Raw genomic sequence first — 18531 nt, 5'->3', positions numbered from 1 at the left:
GCCACCATACCGCCGCTTATACGAAAAAATAAAAAAGTTAGAGGTCATCAAAATAAAGGGATTATAAACGTACCTTGCACCTGATTACTTTATTTCTTTATTTTCTAATTTTTAAATTTTCCTGTTTTTTTCATATAGTATCTCTGGTGGGCTGCCGGGTTAAACACGGAGCCATTATTTCCTACTATTGAATTGTCAGATCCTGCGTACTTATTTAAGACAGATTCTATGTACGTTACTATGGTTACCCGCACGCTCCTCTCTGTTGACACACACGACCGGACATTACATTCCACACATGCGATTGCGCTATCCATGCAGCGCAGTGCGCATGCGTTAACATACTGACGTGCGGCCGTGAGAATGATGTGGCACGGCACGCATGCGCTGTTTCATTGTTTACAAGCCGCACTGAAAGCAGCGCGGAGTCCCCGTGAGTGAGCGCTCCCCAGATCATTGTATACATTGTTTTTAATCCACAAGTGAAAGCTTTTTGTAATCACTGATTTGTGCAGGATTTTGTGATCTAATTCCACAAGATGTATGTAATCTGTACAATTGTTATATTTTTCTATAATACACTATGCATGTGTACCCTAGGATGATGTTTTGAAGATGCACTGATTCACTGATGTTGTGATATGAATATAAATGTTGAGTTATTTTGACACTAATTATCTAATCACTTGCTTGTTTGTGCTCTATTAGCACTCTTATAAAATATGTGTGATTCACTTTGTATACTGAGCTTGAAAAAGACCAGGAGAGCTGGTTGAAACGTTGTTCTCTACACTCATGTTTTTCTGATGGAATAAACCACAGTTTGATTTTTTCACTAAGACGTGTGTGCTGCGGATATTTCTTCTTTTTACATATGGGCCCCTGACCAGGGTCTGGTCTCTGCGTGCACCACTGCATGATTTTTCTTGGATTGGATAGTGCTGGTTTCCTCCTGTTTTTTTTAGATGGATAGATAGATAGATATGAGATAGACAGCTACATAGATGATAGATAGAGACGAGATAGATAGATAGATAGATAGATAGATAGATAGATAGATAGATATCCACACCAAAAATGATTCCACAGCACTCCAGAATAAGTGAAACTTGAGTGAGGTTTATTGGCCTGACATCATAGCGACGTTTCGGCTGCCCAATTGCAGCCTTTTTCAAGCTTAACATGAAGTGATACTAACAAAGTATTTATACCGGTGGTGTACATTCATCAAATTCATTAGCACAAAGAGTACAAAGTGTGGTGGCCCAGTACGGGAGGTGTTACCCCGTACTCTTGCTGCCCCGTCAGGCAGCCTCCCTACAGTGTCCCCTGGGCCCCCTTGCATTTGTCCCCCATGTATTATGCCATGTAATGTGTTCAGGAAGCGTTGTCACTTAAAGACTGTTTACCTGTGAATGACATTTTATACAAATATGCCCCAGGAACTGTCAGTCTAGGCCCCAGTGGCCCGTTCTAGTCGTGCGCCCTCCAGGACTGGGCGCCGAGGACAGCTGTGCTTAAGAGGGGGAGTTTATGGTGGCCCAGTACTGGATGTGTTACCCCCTACTCTTGCAGCCCTGTCCGGCAGTCTCCCTACATTATCCCCTGGGCCCCCTTGCATCTCCCCCCCATGTAAATATGTTTCTAGTTTATTATACCATGTAATGTGTTCAGGAAGTGTTGTCACTTTAAGACTGTTTACCATGTGACTTGTCTTGTGATTGCTACCCAGGATGTACCAGTGACCAGGTGATCCCAGGGGTGACCTATGGGCTCCCTGCTAGTCTCCCCCATATAAGGCCTGGGTGGAGCTAGCTCTCTCTCTTGTTGCTGAGGTCCAGTGCAGTTGAGTCTAGGAATGTGTCTGCAGTCATAGGAGGCCTCAAGTCCAAGTCTGCAGCCACAAGTCTACAAATCTGCAAGTAAGCTAAAGTTACAGCTTAGTCTACCACAAGTCAAGTCAAGTCTGTCACTGTCATCTATTGTCAAGTCAGAGTGGCCTGCACTAAATAGTACATATCTACTGCAAGTCCTAGCAAGTCCTTAAGGTCTCTGAAGTCACTGGTCACCTCCGTGGGCATGGCTTCACTGTACAGACTGTTCCATCTGTCACTTAGTAAAGCTTCTGTTGTCCGTAAATTGGCATCAGAGTCATTATTGCCCCAGTGTATAGCCCAGGATCTAGCGGTATACCTTCAGGTGGTATTGAGGATAAACCATGCCCTGGCATCATGAATACAAGGGGTTAATACCATCTGCCCGTAGGGTAATTCCATCTGCCCTGCATCACACCCCATATCACAACTTTTGGCGCCCTACGAACAGGATTCGGGCAGGCAGCTCAACCTGATCTTTCTCAAGCAAGAGAACCTTACCTTTTTCTGCTTGAAGCAAGTGCCACTGACCCAGGCTTCAGATTATGTGTGCACCTAAAGACTACTTCTACTTTTACCTGATGGTTTGGATGTGCTGCTTTTCTTCCCCTTCTAGATTAGATAGATAGATAGATAGATACAAGATAGATAGCATGCTTGAGAAAGGAGACAAGAGGTTTCCGAAACGTCGCACCTTATGTTGTGAGGACACAATAAACATTGCACCTTATGGAACTTTACGTGTGCTGCGATCTTTTCCATTAGATAGATGAGAGAGAGCAAAATGAGAGCTAGATAAAAAGATAGATATATATGAGGTAGATAGCCGGGGAACCAGGGGTATACCTTCAGATGGTATTGAGGATAAACTATGCCCTGGCATCACAAATACAATGGGTTAATGCCATCTGCCCATAGGGTAACAACATCTGCCCTCCTCACACCCCACTACCACAACTTTTGGAGTCACAAACAGGATACGGGTGTGCGCCTTATGCGACATGTCCTCCCCCAGTCTGAACTGTGTCCAGTATTGTCAGAAAATCGCATGACGATGCAAATAAAATTTGTGCCAGAAAGTGTACGGGACTCTGTCGGTGGAAAATATTTTACCAGCTATTATTTTCACAGGAGCTTGTGAAATAGAGGGGGAGGTGAAGAAAAGACTGTTATTTGCCATTGTGAAGTGTTCAAGTCTGTGTCAACCATGTGCAAGATCATGTCTGAAGCTATGTTGAGTTACAAAGTGTTGCTTGTACCTGCAAGGGTTGAAGATGTGCTGGCGAAAACGCGCAAAAATGTCCCGTGCTGATCAGCATCCCGCCCCTGGGCATAGCAATCATGTTGCTGTATCAATGCCGAAGTGGAACTGTAAAGATCCGCCCCTTGTTGCCGGGGGAGCGGAAGTCAGCACTGCACCGCTGATGCACTTCCGGCCGGGGGCCATATTCCCGAAGCCCTGCATAAAAGGAGCAGCGCCGCCGGATCCTCTCAGTTTGCCGGAATTCAGCAAGTGGAGGAACATGGCGGAACAGGCAAGCACGAGGTCGGAGAGTCCTAAGATGGCGCCGGAGGCCCGGAAAGTCGCTGCGCCCATGGTGCACATGTTTCAAGAGTTAGATGACTGTCTCCAGAGGATCTCCATCGGGGCCGAGGAGGCCTGCTACCAAGTCCCACTGCCCGAGGACAATGTAGACTGGCCAGCAATCCAGGCGGAGGGTACGCCACGATCTTCAAGATGATCGTCACCAGTGATGTCCCCTCACCACCGGACCTGGGGGTCCTGGGCTGAAATCCACACCGAGGAGTCAGAAGTGAGTACCCTGGTTGAGGCCACTTTCTCTACCCCTCCTTCTACCCCTAACCCAGAGCAAACCCCCCCCCCCCAGGTCCAGAAGTCTGCTGTATGTCCCCGGTCACCACCATTACCTAAGTGAGCAGGGACTAATCCAATACATGAGGGAGCACCTTCTTCCCCTGCCAGGGAAGCCCCATCCCTCAGTTCCGACAGTACTGTCATCTACAGATGTGCTCAGACCTACTCCTGTTGTCGAGGAGGTTTGGCCTAACCAGCCGAAGGGCCTCGGCCTACTCCTGCAGAGGAGGTTTGGCCAGCCCAACAGGCACCAACTGCTGTTCCCCTAGTGGCGCAATCTGCTGCAGTGAAAATGGTGGTCACCATCAGCCCCAATATTACCGAGTCTACCTCGTCCTGGGTGAACTGGAACACCCGAGTGAGTCCAATAGAGGGGGGCAAAGTCCCATGGACCCCGTTATATGTCCCAGCCTTGGAAACAGTCCAACAGGCGAGGTTGGAATGGCAAATATCCAGGCTGATGAAGTCTACCAGTGATAATTCTGCTATCTGTCACTAACTTTGCTTTGTGAAGTACTTTTGTTGTTACAGGTTATGCAGCGTTCAAGAAGAAGTGCCTGATGAACTTGTCAAGAAGTTTATTCTTTACCATTTGCATAAGTGTATGTGCCCTGCTTTCAGCCTAGCCTTGATTCTTTACTGATTACTCAGAATGTACCAGAACTGTAGAGCGGACTAGAAAAACATGTATATACTGTCAGAGTAATGTATTTTGGTTTATATTTTTGCTCAAGTGAATGCACATGGTGGTGTACTATAATGTTTATGGTGTGCTGTGATAAAATGTATATAATGTGTTTGTACCAAAATGTTTAAGTGTACAAGGCAATTTATATAGGAGGTATCCTGACAAGATCAGGAGAAGCATAGCCCCTACCTCACTGCCATGACAACTACCAGCTAGGCATAAAGAATAATGGTAGTGCTGTGTACAAAGTTGTCAGTATAACACATAGTTTAATTCAGTCATCTTACATTTTGTATTATATAAGCTAGTCAAATGCCTAGTTAGGACTGTATCTAACATGTACATTTCCAGTCCATAATTCACCTGTCAAACATTTTCCTGTCCACATGTACAGGGTACTCTCCTGGCCAGAGGGTTCCCCTGAAAATATAAATAAAGCATGTAGAATGACAGAGTTGTTGCATATAAAGGTAACACTAATATGTTATATAAAAACATGTATAGAATTCTGGGGAGAAGTGGTTAGTGCCGAGGGGCCCCAGAAGCTGAGGCATCAGGTAGAGAACCTCAGGCAGCCTGATCCGACTCAAGTATAATAAATGTTAGAAAAATGTAGCGATAAGGGTAATGAATCCCACATGTTTATGTCCCGTTATTGAAAGGCTCATGTATGGATGTTTTCACAAAAATGCTACATGGACTTGTCTTTTTATTCAGACCTGTGAAGGACATTCGACAATAATGCCCCAGGAACTGTCAGTCTAGGCCCCAGTGGCCACTTCCAGTCATCCGCCCTCCAGGACTGGGTGCTAAGGAGGGGGAGTTTGTGGTGGCCCAGTACGGGAGTTTTTACCCCGTACCCTTGCTGCCCTTTCAGGCAGCCTCCCTGCAGTGTGATCACCAGTTGTAATGTGAGTTGTCATGTGATTGTTACCCAGGAGGTATCAGTGACCATGTGACTTAAGGGTGACCTATGGGTCCCCATCAGCGTCTCCCCCATAAAAGCCCTGAGAGGAGTCTCTTCTCTCTCTCTTAGTTCCTGAGTCTTTGCTGAGGTGCAGTCGAGCCTAAGAGTGTGTCTGGAGTCATAGGAGGCCTCAAGTCAAGTCTGCAGCCACAAGCTACAAGTAAGCTAAAGTCACAGCTTAGTCTGTCTCCAGTCAAGTCAAGTCAGTCACTGTCATCTATTGTCAAGTCAATGTGGCCTGCACTAAATTGTCCAAAACCACTGCAAGTTCTAGCAAGCCCTTAAGGTCTCTGAAGTCACTGGTCACCTCCGTGGGCCCAGCCACACTGTATAGACTGTACCATCTGTCACACAGTAAAGCTTCCGTTGTCCATTACTTGGCGTCGGAGTCATTATTGCCCCCTTGTCTAGCCCAAGATTCAGTTGTATACCTTCGGATGGTATTGAGGATAAACCATGCCCTGGCCTCACGAATACAAGGGGTTAATGCCATCTGCCCCTAGGGTAATTCCATCTGCCCTGCATCACATCCCATACCACAGATCGAATGCTAACAGCTCCCTTCCTTTCTGGGACCACCTCATCCCCATTGTCAGCAGTCGGACCCCCCACTGATCAGCTTGTTATCCTCCATTCTGTGAATAAGGGATAATTTATTTAGATATATATGCTCCTGTGATGAATTAGCACAGACTATTTTAAATAAAATAAAAAACAGGGTTATAAGGGGGATATTCACTTTAGCATTTACTTGACTTTAAGTGTCTTTCTAATCTCCTCAGATAAGTTTTCTTTTCCTCCTATTTTTCATGTTTAGTGCTGCACAGATAGTGACACAGAACAGTGCAGCAAGTACTTTTCCCAGTGATAATTGACGGAATAAATGATTATAAAATTACAGACACCTGTGATGTGAATTCACAGATAACAGGAGCCTAAAGTATCATTACAGAACAATGGCCTCTTACAAAAGGCTTCATCCCCAGATCAGATTTCATAGTGTTTATGGGGATGATGGGAACATGTTTCCGGAGCGTCCTTGTCCAATCATATGGTAATACGACAGGGGGCTAAATTTTGGTCAGTCTTTCTTAAGCCCCTTTCACACTGCCGTTGCTCCCAGTCAAGAACAGCCGTTAAAGTCTCTTTTCTTCTTTTGTGCCTTTAACAGCCGTTCCAGTGATGGGGCAAAACGAGCAACATCGGGTTCCGATGGCTCCCATTTACTATTAAGGGGTCCGTTGGGCGCTGTTGTTTTCATGGGAATAGCGGGAGAAAAAGATGGTGCAAGCAGTATTTTTATTTTTTCTCCTGCTATTTTCCCCGGCTTCCCTGACACGCATCACACTGTAGTGTCATAATGGCAGTGTGAAAGGAGCCTTAGAAGGGTTCCTTTAAAATGATCTGACCACTGTGTGTGTGTGTGTGTGGTAGGGGGGGGGGGTTTCATTGCTGGGATCTGCAGAGTTCAGCTGTCCTCTAAGGTGCGGATTACTGGAGACTTCCCTGGCTAAGGCTGTGTTCACACAGTGTGCATTTTTCCATATTTGTTCCCACAAAATTGAAACAAAAATAACACTATTTAAGCATGATTTGTACAATCACAGTAAAAGTGCACTGTTGTTCAGTGATTTTGCCAAAATCATGGTAAAATCATAAAGAAAATGCATAAAAAATTTGATCAGGAATCATTTCGGCCAGGAAATTCAGCAAATCTGCCATCTTCTGCTTGTCGTAGAATTTTGTGTGAAAGTGATGTGGAATTTGATCCTAAATTTGAAGAGGAAATTAAGAGAAGGATCAGGAAATGCTGTGGTGGAAGTTTAGCCATTTTGGAGTTTGATCTGTGCAAAAATTCTGCGTCAATTCAGCTCCAAAATCATTTATTCAGGAAAAAAAAGACTTATTAACTTCAATAAGCTTTTACCTGCAAATTCCTCCAGAAGAATGAACAAGTTCAATCTTCTGGCGGAAAACAATTTCACATCGAAATTTCATCCACAGAAATTCCTCAGTGTGAACAGAGCGGCAGAAAGACCATTAAAATCAATGGAAATTTCATTCTTTTTTTTATTAATTCTTTATTTTTCAGAATTTTCATATAAACAGGGAACGTACAGGACTGACAGTGGTTTGTAGGATCTGCTTAGTTGGTTACATAAAAGGGACTGAGTGCCTCAGTGGCAATACAATAAAAGCAATAAACATTTTTAACACAGTGGTACAATGGTCTAATAATAAAAAGTAACCTCTTCTCGGGAACCTAGATATGAATAGGTCCTGCCAAACATGTATATTGACTCATCCAAGCAAACAGGTTAAAAAGAACAACCAGACAGAGGTAAGACAGAGAGAAGGAGAAGTAGATAGTAGTGAGGAAGAGGGTATGTACGGGGAGAAGGGTTAGGGGGAGTAGAAAGAGTAGGCTCAAGAAGAGTGAGTAAAGCCATAGAGGGAAGAATAGCAGAAGTGACAAGAGATAAAGGAGGGGGAGGAGGGGGGAAGCAGGGGGAGGGGAAAGGTAAGGGGAGGGGACGGTGTAAGTCCGGTCCCCAGGGGAGAAAAAGGGGGAGGGGGAAGTGGAAAGGAAGGGGAAGGGGAGAAGTGTAAGAAATATCTCAAAGTATGGGTTATGTTGGTGAACGACTCTAGATAAAGGTGGGGGTGAGACCCAGAAGGACAGGATATAGGGGAACATGACGCGTTGGGGGCATCGAAGGAGGAGGGGGAGGAGGCAGGGGAGACCAGGTGACTCATGAGAGATGCTGAATAGTTCAACCACGGTGACCAGACCTTTAGGTAAGTGTCATGAGAACCGAGAGTCCAGCTCGCCATCTCCTCCATTCTACACAATTCACTCACCTTTTGATGCCATTGAGCTAATGTGGGGGCTGAGGTTTGCAGCCAATGCAGGGGTATCAAGGCCTTAGCGACTGAGAGCAGGTGGGTAACCAAGGAATTCTTGTAAAGGTTACAGTCAGCACTGGAGAGCCCCAGTAACACTAAAGCTGGGATCAGCTGCACAGGTCTCCCCAATACTACAGATATAAGCTTACCCACCTCTGTCCAAAACTGCGTAATTCCCGGGCAGGTCCACCAGATATGAAGGTATGAGCCCACCTCCCCATGACACCTCCAGCATTTGGTGGTAGTGGCCAAACCTCTATGGTAAAGCAACTCAGGTGTATGATACCATCTAGAAAGAAGCTTGTAGTGGCCTTCCTGCAATTTCACACACTTGGAGAAACCGTGCGAATGCCTCAGCACTTCCCTACGTTCCTTCCCGGATAACGAGACATCTAACTCCTTTTCCCATGAAAGCAGGAACAGTGGAACCATGGACTCCCCCTCCCTAGACAATGAAGAACGTATAGAACTCAAGGTAAGCTTTGAAGGAGGGGCGACAAGCGTCAGCTTCTCCAGTCAATGTAGGTCAGGAACAAGGACACACACCCTGAGCATCGCAGCACAAGCCCTCCTAATCAAGTAGCAGTGAAAGAAATTTGTGGAGACCGTCGGCAACAGCGTTTGAATATGACCAGGAGAGGGTGGTGAGTTGTTAGGGCAGAGGTCTCTAAGGGGCGTGTGTTCCAACCGTAACCAGACATCGTCAATGAGAGGTGTTTGGGGGTGGACAAGAAAGGGGACGAGAGAGGCCGGCATTGCCGGAGATATGAGTCTACGATCCGAAGTCCCTCTCGCTTCTCTCTTGTCATAAGCCTGTTTAAGGGTCAGTGTAGCTTTAGTTAGTGGGTTAGTCACCGTCTTAATGGAATATATGGACGGTAGCCATATGGCCCTAGAGGCGAAGCCAGTTGCTTGGATCAGTAAATGTAATTCTAAAGTGTCAGCTGATGGGGAAAATTTCAGCTCTGCTACTAGTTCCGCCCCTCTCTGTATGTGGACGGTGGGATATGAGCAAGCAATGTCCGGTATGCCCAAGCCCTTGTCCCTAGTGAGAAGAGAATAAGGCAGACATGGTTTCTTACCGGACCACAAAAAAGTGCGGAACAAGCGTTTCCATTGAAGCAGGTACTGCCGAGGTAACGCTATGGGGACCATCCGCAACATGTATAATATGGTCGGGACAATGTAGGTTTGCAATAAATTCCTCCTGCCAATCCAGGAGAGGTAGGGCAATTTATATTGTTCTATTTGTGTTCGTAACTTATTATAAAGGGGTAAATCATTGACTGTAAAGAGGTTGTTCAGCCAGTTAGGTTATGTTTAGGATTTTCGATTTGGTATAGTTAATCTTAAAATTAGAGAGGCTGCTGTAATGGTCTACTATGGTCTGTATTTTATGGAGTGAGCGCTGAGGGTTGGTAGTCATGATCAAAATATCGTCTGCAAACTCCACCACTAAGTGCGTCCGCCCCCAACTCTCAGTCCCACTATCCTGACGCAAGGCCTGCATAAGCGTCTCCATGGCTAGGATGTAAATGGTTGGAGAAAGAGGGCATCCCTGTCTCGTCCCATTCCTAATCAGGAAGAGCGGGGACAGGGTGCCATTGACCCGAACATGGGCCCTGGGATCTGAGTACAGTGACATCACTGCTTGGACAAAAGCCGGGGGAAAACCCAATTTCAACATAGAGTGGTGTATATAGTCCCAAGCAACCCTATCGAAGGCCTTCTCGGCGCTTGTTCACAGAAAAAGGAAGGGGGTTTTAGTGTGCGTGGCGTGGTGAATTAGGTGCAAGACCCTGTGTGCGTTATTCCTGCCCTCTCTACCCTTGAAAAAGCCAGTCTGATCAATGTGAATAAGCCTAGGTAAGAGCGCCACCATACGTAGAGAAAGGAGCTTGGCCCAGATCTTTACATCCAAGTTTAACAAAGATATGGGCCTGTAGTTAGAACATAGCATAGCATCCCTACCTTCCTTAGGCCTAAGGACTGTTATGTAAGCTTCTAAAGCTTGTGTTGGCAAAGGCACCCCAGAGAGCAAGGCATTGCACCACAAGGTAAGTCGAGGGAGGAGGGTAGTGAGAAACTTTTTGAAGTAAAGAAGGCTGAGGCCATCTGGGCCCGGGCTCTTCCCAGCTTGAAAGGAGGACAGCACCTTGCCCACCTCCTTTTCTGTAGACCCCTCCTCCTCCGAGAGACCGGATAGGTCTAAGCTGTCCAGGAAGGTCCTGATTGCTAAGGGCCTATTGGGGGGGTTCGTGGTGATGGGGGGATGTTGTACAGCAAGGCATAGTATGCTGAAAAGGACGAAGCAATGGAAGAAGTGTCAGTAATGAGCTGACCTCCCGGCTGTCGCAGGGAATGTATGTACATTTGCGCTCTACGTTTCTTAATCATGGTGGACATTAACCTACCTCCCTTGTCTCCATGGAGGAAAAGTCTCTGCTTAAAACGTGTGACATGTGCAGCATACTTGGTGTGGAGTAACTGTTTCAGGTCCTCCCTCAGTTGTGTCAAAGTGTCTAAGTCACCGTGTGCCCCCCCACCCTCCAGCAGAGAAATGCGTTTCAAGAGTGCATCAATGGCCTTAGATCTGACATTCTTAACCTTAGTCCCCAATGCTATCAGCAGTCCTCTCATGTAGCATTTGTGTGTCTCCCACACCGGGGAGAGAGAGACGTCAGGTGTAGTGTTAATGTCAAAGAATGTTTTAACCCCTTAAGGACGCAGCCCTTTTTAACCTTAAGGACTGAGCCCTTTTTCACAATTATGACCACCGTCACTTTACAAATTAATAACGCGAAAATGCTTTTACCGAATATTCTGATTCTGAGATTGCTTTTTCGTGACATATTCTACTTTATTTTGGTGGTAAATTTTCCGCGTTAATTGCATCCTTTTTTGGTGAAAAATCCCCAAATTTCATGAAAATTTAGAAAATTTAGCATTTTTCCAACTTTGAAGCTCTCTAATTGTAAGGAAAATGGATATTCCAAATACATTTTATTTTTCTTCACAAACACAATATGTCCACTTTATGTTGGCATCATAAAATGGACATACTTTTGCTTTTTGAAAAAATTAGAGGGCTTCAAAGTAGAGCAGCAATTTTCAAAAATGTCATGAAAATTGCTAAATCTGAAGGGACAGATGTTACAGAACTACAACTCCCAGCATGCCTGGGCAGTCTAGGCATGCTGAGAGTTGTAGTTTGGTAACATCTGGAGGGCTACTGTAACAGTGGTCTCCAAACTGTGACCCTCCAGATGTTGCAAAACTACAACTCCCAGCATGCCCAGACAGCCTTTGGCTGTCTGGGCATGCTGGGAGTTGCAGTTTGGCCCCCCTAGTGGTTGCCACAGTAAAGATCGATTTACTTTCACTTTCAATTCCCCCCCCCCCTACTGTCGATTCCCTACCTGACCAGGATCCTGCAGGCTCCAGCGAAGATCCCAGGTCCCCAGGCATCTTCTCCTGCAGGTACGGCCTCCATCTTCTTTCCAGAGCCCCTCGACATCTAGGGGCGGGCAGAACGGGGGGTTGCCATGGCAACCCCCTGTCCTGCGCTGCCATTGGTCAGAACTCCGTTCTGACTAATGCCAAGGGATAGGAATAGATCGCAGCTTTGCAACCTCACTCCTATCCTTTAGGCTGATCAGGGCTGTTGCTGACAACTCCGATCAGCCCTATTTTCCGGGTGATCGGGTCCCCAGAGACCCGATCAGCCCGGAATTGGAGAAAATCGCATGTCTGAATTGACATGTGATTTTCTCCGATCGCCGACATGGGGGGGTCTCAGGACCCCCCTGGGCGATGTGCCAGGGTGCCTGCTGAATGATTTCAGCAGGCATCCGGCTCCGGTCCCCAACCGGCTAGCGGTGGGGACCGGATTTCCCACGGGTGTATGGATACGCCCTCGGTCCTTAAGGACTCGGAATACAGGGCGTATCCATACGCCCTGTGTCCTGAAGAGGTTAAACTGGTCGTCCAGGGAGGTGACTACTCTCGCATCATCCAGAAGTGAGTCATTTAGCCTCCACGGTGAGTCATTTAGCCTCCATCCGTAGTAATGGTTACACATAAAAACAAAAATAGAATTAAGATGCATGTAAAAAAAAAAACGGTAAACCAAAGTCTCAAAGGGGAGAACACAATGCATCTTTAGCATGAGGGTGCAACTGCTGCATTACAAAAATGGAGTAAAAGAAAAGCAAATAGTCACCTCAAGTCGGGTCTCCTGCTGGTCGGCTCCTGTTTTTCTGCGATGCTCTACGAGCCTTAGGCGACTTCTACTTCTCAGAAGAGGACCACGATAACACTGCAGGCAGCTGCGGTAAACAATGACTCAACAGTACTGGTAACCATGACGGAATATCCATTGCCGGAATATCAAGCAGGACTCATAGCTTCTCAAGGTCCTCCGGTGATCGGACAGCCAGGCATCGCCCCTCTTTCACTATTGATATGCCGAACGGGTAGAGCCCACAAATAACATCCCACTGAGGCTCTTTTGGAGACGGTGTCGGGCGTTGCGCCCGGTGAACTCTCTCAATCACCACAGTTCCTGCCCGTTCTGCACCCAGTAGAGAAGCGAAAATCTGCATCTGATGGAGTGCAGGGCTTCTGCTGCATAGGACTAAGGTAAGCCCTTGATCCGAACATTTTTTCTCCTGCTACGGTTTTCTTGGTCTTCTAGGAGGAGAAATGCTTTGTTCAAGTGGTCTTCTTGAATGTTACCGTCTCAGAGATGGCTCCCTCTAAGAATTCCGTGCAGTGTCCTATTTGCCGTACCTCGGCCTTAATTTCGTCCATCTCTTGTAAAACCGGAGCTAGGGCTCCCTCCATAGCTTTAGCCACCGCTTGGTGTACCGCTTTCTTTATCATCGAGCGGGAGAGGGGGCCTCGAGCTTCTTCACCAGATGTGGCAATACAGGGTGGGCCATTTATATGGATACACCTTAATAAAAGGGGAATGGTTGGTGATATTAACTTCCTGTTTGTGGCACATTAGTATATGTGAGAGGAGAAACTTTTCAAGATGGTTGGTGACCATGGCGGCCATTTTGAAGTTTTCCATTTTTCAATAGGAAGAGGGTCATGTGACACATCAAACTTATTGGGAATTTCACAAGAAAAACAATGATGTGCTTGGTTTTAACGTAACTTTATTCTTTCATGAGTTATTTACAAGCTTTAGCAATTTCGTATATCCAGTGGCCTTGAGGTTTCCATTGATGAAGAATGGCCCCACTATTTTTGTACCCCATATACCACACCATGCTATCAATATTTGTGTTTCAACAGTCTTGGAGGGATCTATCCAATGTGGGTTAGTGTCAGACCAATAGCGGTGGTTTTGTTTGTTAACTTCACCATTCACATAAAAGTTTGCCTCATCACTGAACAAAATCTTCTTCTTAAACTGAGGGTCCTATTCCAATTTTTGTTTTGCCCATTCTGTAGCACCTGAAACTATGGATACTGGAAGCCTGTTCTAGCATTTCTCCTGCGGTGTTGCTATCAGTGTGTGAAGAGTGGGAGAAGAGGGTTGCATTGACAATCCAACACAATGGGCAGCACATTGAACACATTTTATAAGTGGCCAGAAACCTGTAAATAACTCATGAAAGAATAAAGTTACGTTAAAACCAAGCACATCATTGTTTGTCTTGTGAAATTCCCAATAAGTTTGATGTGTCACATGATCCTCTTCCTATTGAAAAAACTAAAGTTGGATTCAAAATGGCCAACTTCAAAATGGCCGCCATGGTCACCACACATCTTGAAAAGTTTCCCCCCTCACATATACTAATGTGCCACAAACAGGAAGTTAATATCACCAACCATTCCCATTTTATTAAGGTGTATCCATATAAATGGCCCACCCTGTAGATCAGGAGTGCCTCTGACCCCCTACCCCATTGAGACGCAGATATGGCAGTGTTTCCCAACCAGGGTGCCTCCAGCTGTTGCAAAACTACAACTCCCAGCATTTGGCTGTCAAGGCAGTTTTGCAACAGCTGGACACACACTGGTTGGGAAACATTACCATGTGGCAGCAAGGGTTTAAAAAAACATGCAACATATCCCTGGTACCTGCCATGTATAATACCCACAATGTACATTTCACCCAGGGGCTTTATCAGGAGAAGTCAGTGCTATGAACAAAAAATAATAGAGCAGCAAATCCTTATTTAAAAGGTTGTCCAAAATTTGCTGCAAAACTAGACAATGCTCATTGACAGCAGTGCCCATATGTTTTTTATTGTTTTTTAATCTTTAAATTTTTAGACAACTTCTTTTAATGGGTTGTCCCATCATTGAAATGTATCCCCTGTATCTCCACAGTGTGATTGTGGGGGTCTGACTGCACGGACCCTAGTGATCTTGAGATTGGGGACCCAAGTCTCCAGTCGGAATGGAAAGGTGATCTTGCACGGTGTGCACATTGCTGCTCCATTCATCAAGTGTGGGGACTCGCAGAGATCTGACCACAGTTCTCAGCTATCTTTGGCACCTCCCATAGACAAGGAGTGGAGCAGCAATGTGCACACAGGACCACCTTTCCATTTCGACCGGAGACTTTGGTCTACGAGAGGTCCCAGCAGTCAGACCCCGCAAACATATACTTATCCTATGGTGGGACAACCCCTTTAGGTACTGTATTTGTAGACAACTATATACTTTTTCAAAAACAGCAGCACTTCTATTTATGGGAAGTGTCTGAAATTGAAATTCATGACGCTTTCTGGAATGGGGAAGAGAAGCAATGACAGGGAAAACCCAAAGACAAAAGTGGTGCTCAAGCATATATATACTGTATTCTAATAATTTGTAAATTTATACGTGGAGGTGTGTAAACTCCATATGTTAATGCGCCTTGAACATTTTCCAGGCAGCATTAGGGTTGCACCTGTGAGGCCATGCACCTATATCAGCCAACTTGGGTGGGGCTTGTAGCCTCTCTCCCCCCTTCCATTGTATGTGTGCTCAGTCACGCTGGAGGGAACTGGGAGCAGGCTACATGTCGACCTAGTGCTGCTGTAATTGCCCACTGGCCCCTGGTTTTTGCTTATTACGCACAGGTAGGTTAGCGTTAGGTCCCGTGCCATCTGAGAAACCTTGGCGTTGGTGTGCGGGCTCTGGTGTGTCCTTCATATAAGGATACACTGGCGAATGTCTCAATTTTAACATCAGTGTTGAGGGATTAGCCAATGTCATTGTATACATCTACCACAGTAGTGCACCCATATTCCTGTATTGTATTATTCTAATTGTTACACATCCACACCGTTTATCTGGTGTAGGATTCTATTGTGGCACTTGTAGTCCACTGCAGGCATCCTCCATTGTATGCATTTTTATGCTGGGGATCGCCCCTAACAACGGACTACAAGGGCAGGATCTATTCCCCCAGTATATATGCACAACTGCATTTGGGGTTGAGCACCTCCAGCCATTTGAGACCACGTCTTTTGTTGTTGTTTGTAAATGTATTCTAATAATGCCTATTAAATGGACTTGGTGATGAAAGAGTTTCAGTTTTTTTTTTTAAGGTCAGCCTTCTGTAAGTAACTTTGCAATCACTTCCTCCAACTCTTCTCCTCTTCATCTCCACTTCTTCAGCAGAAGGAACTAGTACCTAACTAAATATTATTTTAATACTGGGTATTAAAGGGGTACTCCCGCGGAAAACTTTTTTTTTTTACTTCTATTAAAAATTCTTAATCCTTCCAGTACTTTTTAGGGGCTATATATTAAAGAGGAAATGCTTTACTTATTAGATTTCTCTGATCTCATGGCCACAGTGCTCTCTGCTGACCTCTTCTGTCCATTTTAGGAACTGTCCAGAGCAGCATATGTTTGCTATGGGGATTTTCTCCTGCTCTGGACAGTTCCTAAAATGGACAGCAGAGGTCAGCAGAGAGCACTGTGGTCATGACATCAGATAAATCTAAAAAGTAAAGCATTTCCTCTGTAGTATACAGCCCCTAAAAAGTACTGGAAGGATTAAGATTTTTTAATAGAAGTAATTTACAAATCTGTTTAACTTTCTGGCACCAGTTGATTTAAAAAAAAGTTTTCCACGGGAGTACCCCTTTAATATAAAAATGATGTTATGTAAGCCCCTTAGCTCCCCCTAGTGGTGGCTTCGGACGTAATTTTATCATTTTATAAATAGTATTTCTAGCTATGTTTAAGACAAACCAGCTATTGCTCCTAAAAAAAAAAAAGACATTCACTTAAAGTGTAACAAGTCAAAAAAGAAGGTTTGGTTTTGTTTTTATTAAGTTTTTTACATGTAGACATTTATATCTGCAAATGTTTCTGAATGAGCAATGGACCTTCCTACAAGGATTTTACATAGATGGGTCCAGATATTTTTCCTCCACGGCTTTAAAAAAAATACAAATATAGCAACGCTGACTTTGTCACGCGACTTTGTACTTTGTGATAGCTCGTTGAGTTAAGATATTACAGTAGGTTTATCTGTAGCCCTATGGAAAACCACTGATAACATATTGTGATACCATAACAAACGGTGCCAAATTCCATACTCAGCTCCGCTACAACTGGATCTCTCTATTTTTAGGAACTCCAGTAATGTGGCCATCTATTAGGATGCTAAAGATCATTCATTTAGTTAATAAAGATACATTTATCTTTTATTTTGTCTTTTTAAATAAATATTTTTGTTAAAACATCATATTACCCCTTGAATCAGAATAAACAACTACAAATACAATAATGGGTATACACAGATCAGTTCTTAGTAAAAGCATGAAAATGTTTCCTGTTCTCTCCCAAAGATAAAATAGGAAATAATAAAAAGGAAAAGAAACAGCAAGACATTATTCTGGTAAAAGACCTGTATATATGAGGTGCATGCACTTATTGGCTGTCTAGTAGTGCCTCTCTACACTATACAACGGTGCTAGAAGTTTTGTCCTGCTCTTTATGGGTTTCTCTTTTAAACACCAGGTGAGCTATTTTATTTTTCTGCCACAATGTGTACTCTACAGCTGTGGTCCCCAGCCCAGTCCTCAAGGCCCACCAAGCACCCAAGGGAGCAGCTAACCTTAGCACAGATAAAGAGTAGTACAGAATATGTAGTACCTCCCTGTACTATAAGGAGGTGCTACCAGACAGCTTGTCAGTGCAGTAATCTTCAGTAACACAAGGGTTTTGCCACTCAAATGCCCATTCTGATTGGTCGGTTCTTCCAGCAATTGACACGTTTCACAGATCTGGACTTTCTGTAGCATTGTATGTTGAGTATGGTTTCAAGTTATAGTGGTCCAGAAAAGACCATTGTATAATGGAAATATTGTAACCTGAGGCCAAGTTGCGGGGCCATTATATATATCGACAGATCCAATACTGGTTTCTCTAATGTGTCGACCCTACAGGAACTGCCTGCCCAGCCAATTACTGACTGAGGAAGAGGAATTCAATCATTCCTGTGGCCAGTGTTTGGCTGAGAAGGAAAGTTCCTGTAAGGTCAATGCATCACAGGAACTATGAGGAAATGGAGACAAACAGGGAAACGGGAGCCTCAGAACAGCAGTTGTGGGGGAATGGGGTAGGTAAGTACCATTTCTTTTTATATTTTTACACCACCCCTAGCCTCATATAGAAACAAATCTCTTGATCTCTTCAAATGCTTTAAATGGGCACTCTCATTAAAACTATTTTTTGCTATTGCACTTCTTATGGTAAATAAAACATCCTTCTAATGTATTTGTTTAAAAAAAAAATGTTTTCTATGTTTTATTTGTGTTTTAAAAAGCTGTCCTGCTTGTCCAGAGAACATTTCCCCCCATCTCTTGCACAGACTGGCAGAAGTCCAAAATCAGGAAATGCAGTCTGGAGTGCTGAGGGTGTGTGTGCAGCTTTAGCCAATCATAGCTCATCTCACACTGAACTGTTCTGGGCTGTGTGTAGCAGAATGAGGAAGGAAGTTCTCCCCTGTATGGCTTCAGATGATGCCACAGCCTGCTGGGGAACACCCCTTCTCAGTCTGTGAATCTGAGCAGAAAATACAGAGCAATCTCAAGATAGAAAACAAAAAAATAATAAAAAAAATAGAGGCAGGGCATGGTTTATCATGATGGGGACAGTGAACTGGGGGGATAAATGGAAATTTAACAAGATCATGACAGGTACTCTTTAAAGCATGGGTGAACTTTTTCTTCTACCTAGCAAAAAAGTTAGAGCA

This window comes from Hyla sarda, chromosome 5, assembly GCF_029499605.1.
Source record: "Hyla sarda isolate aHylSar1 chromosome 5, aHylSar1.hap1, whole genome shotgun sequence".
In the NCBI taxonomy this organism is placed as follows: Eukaryota; Metazoa; Chordata; class Amphibia; order Anura; family Hylidae; genus Hyla; species Hyla sarda.
This window is presented reverse-complemented; position numbering follows the sequence as displayed.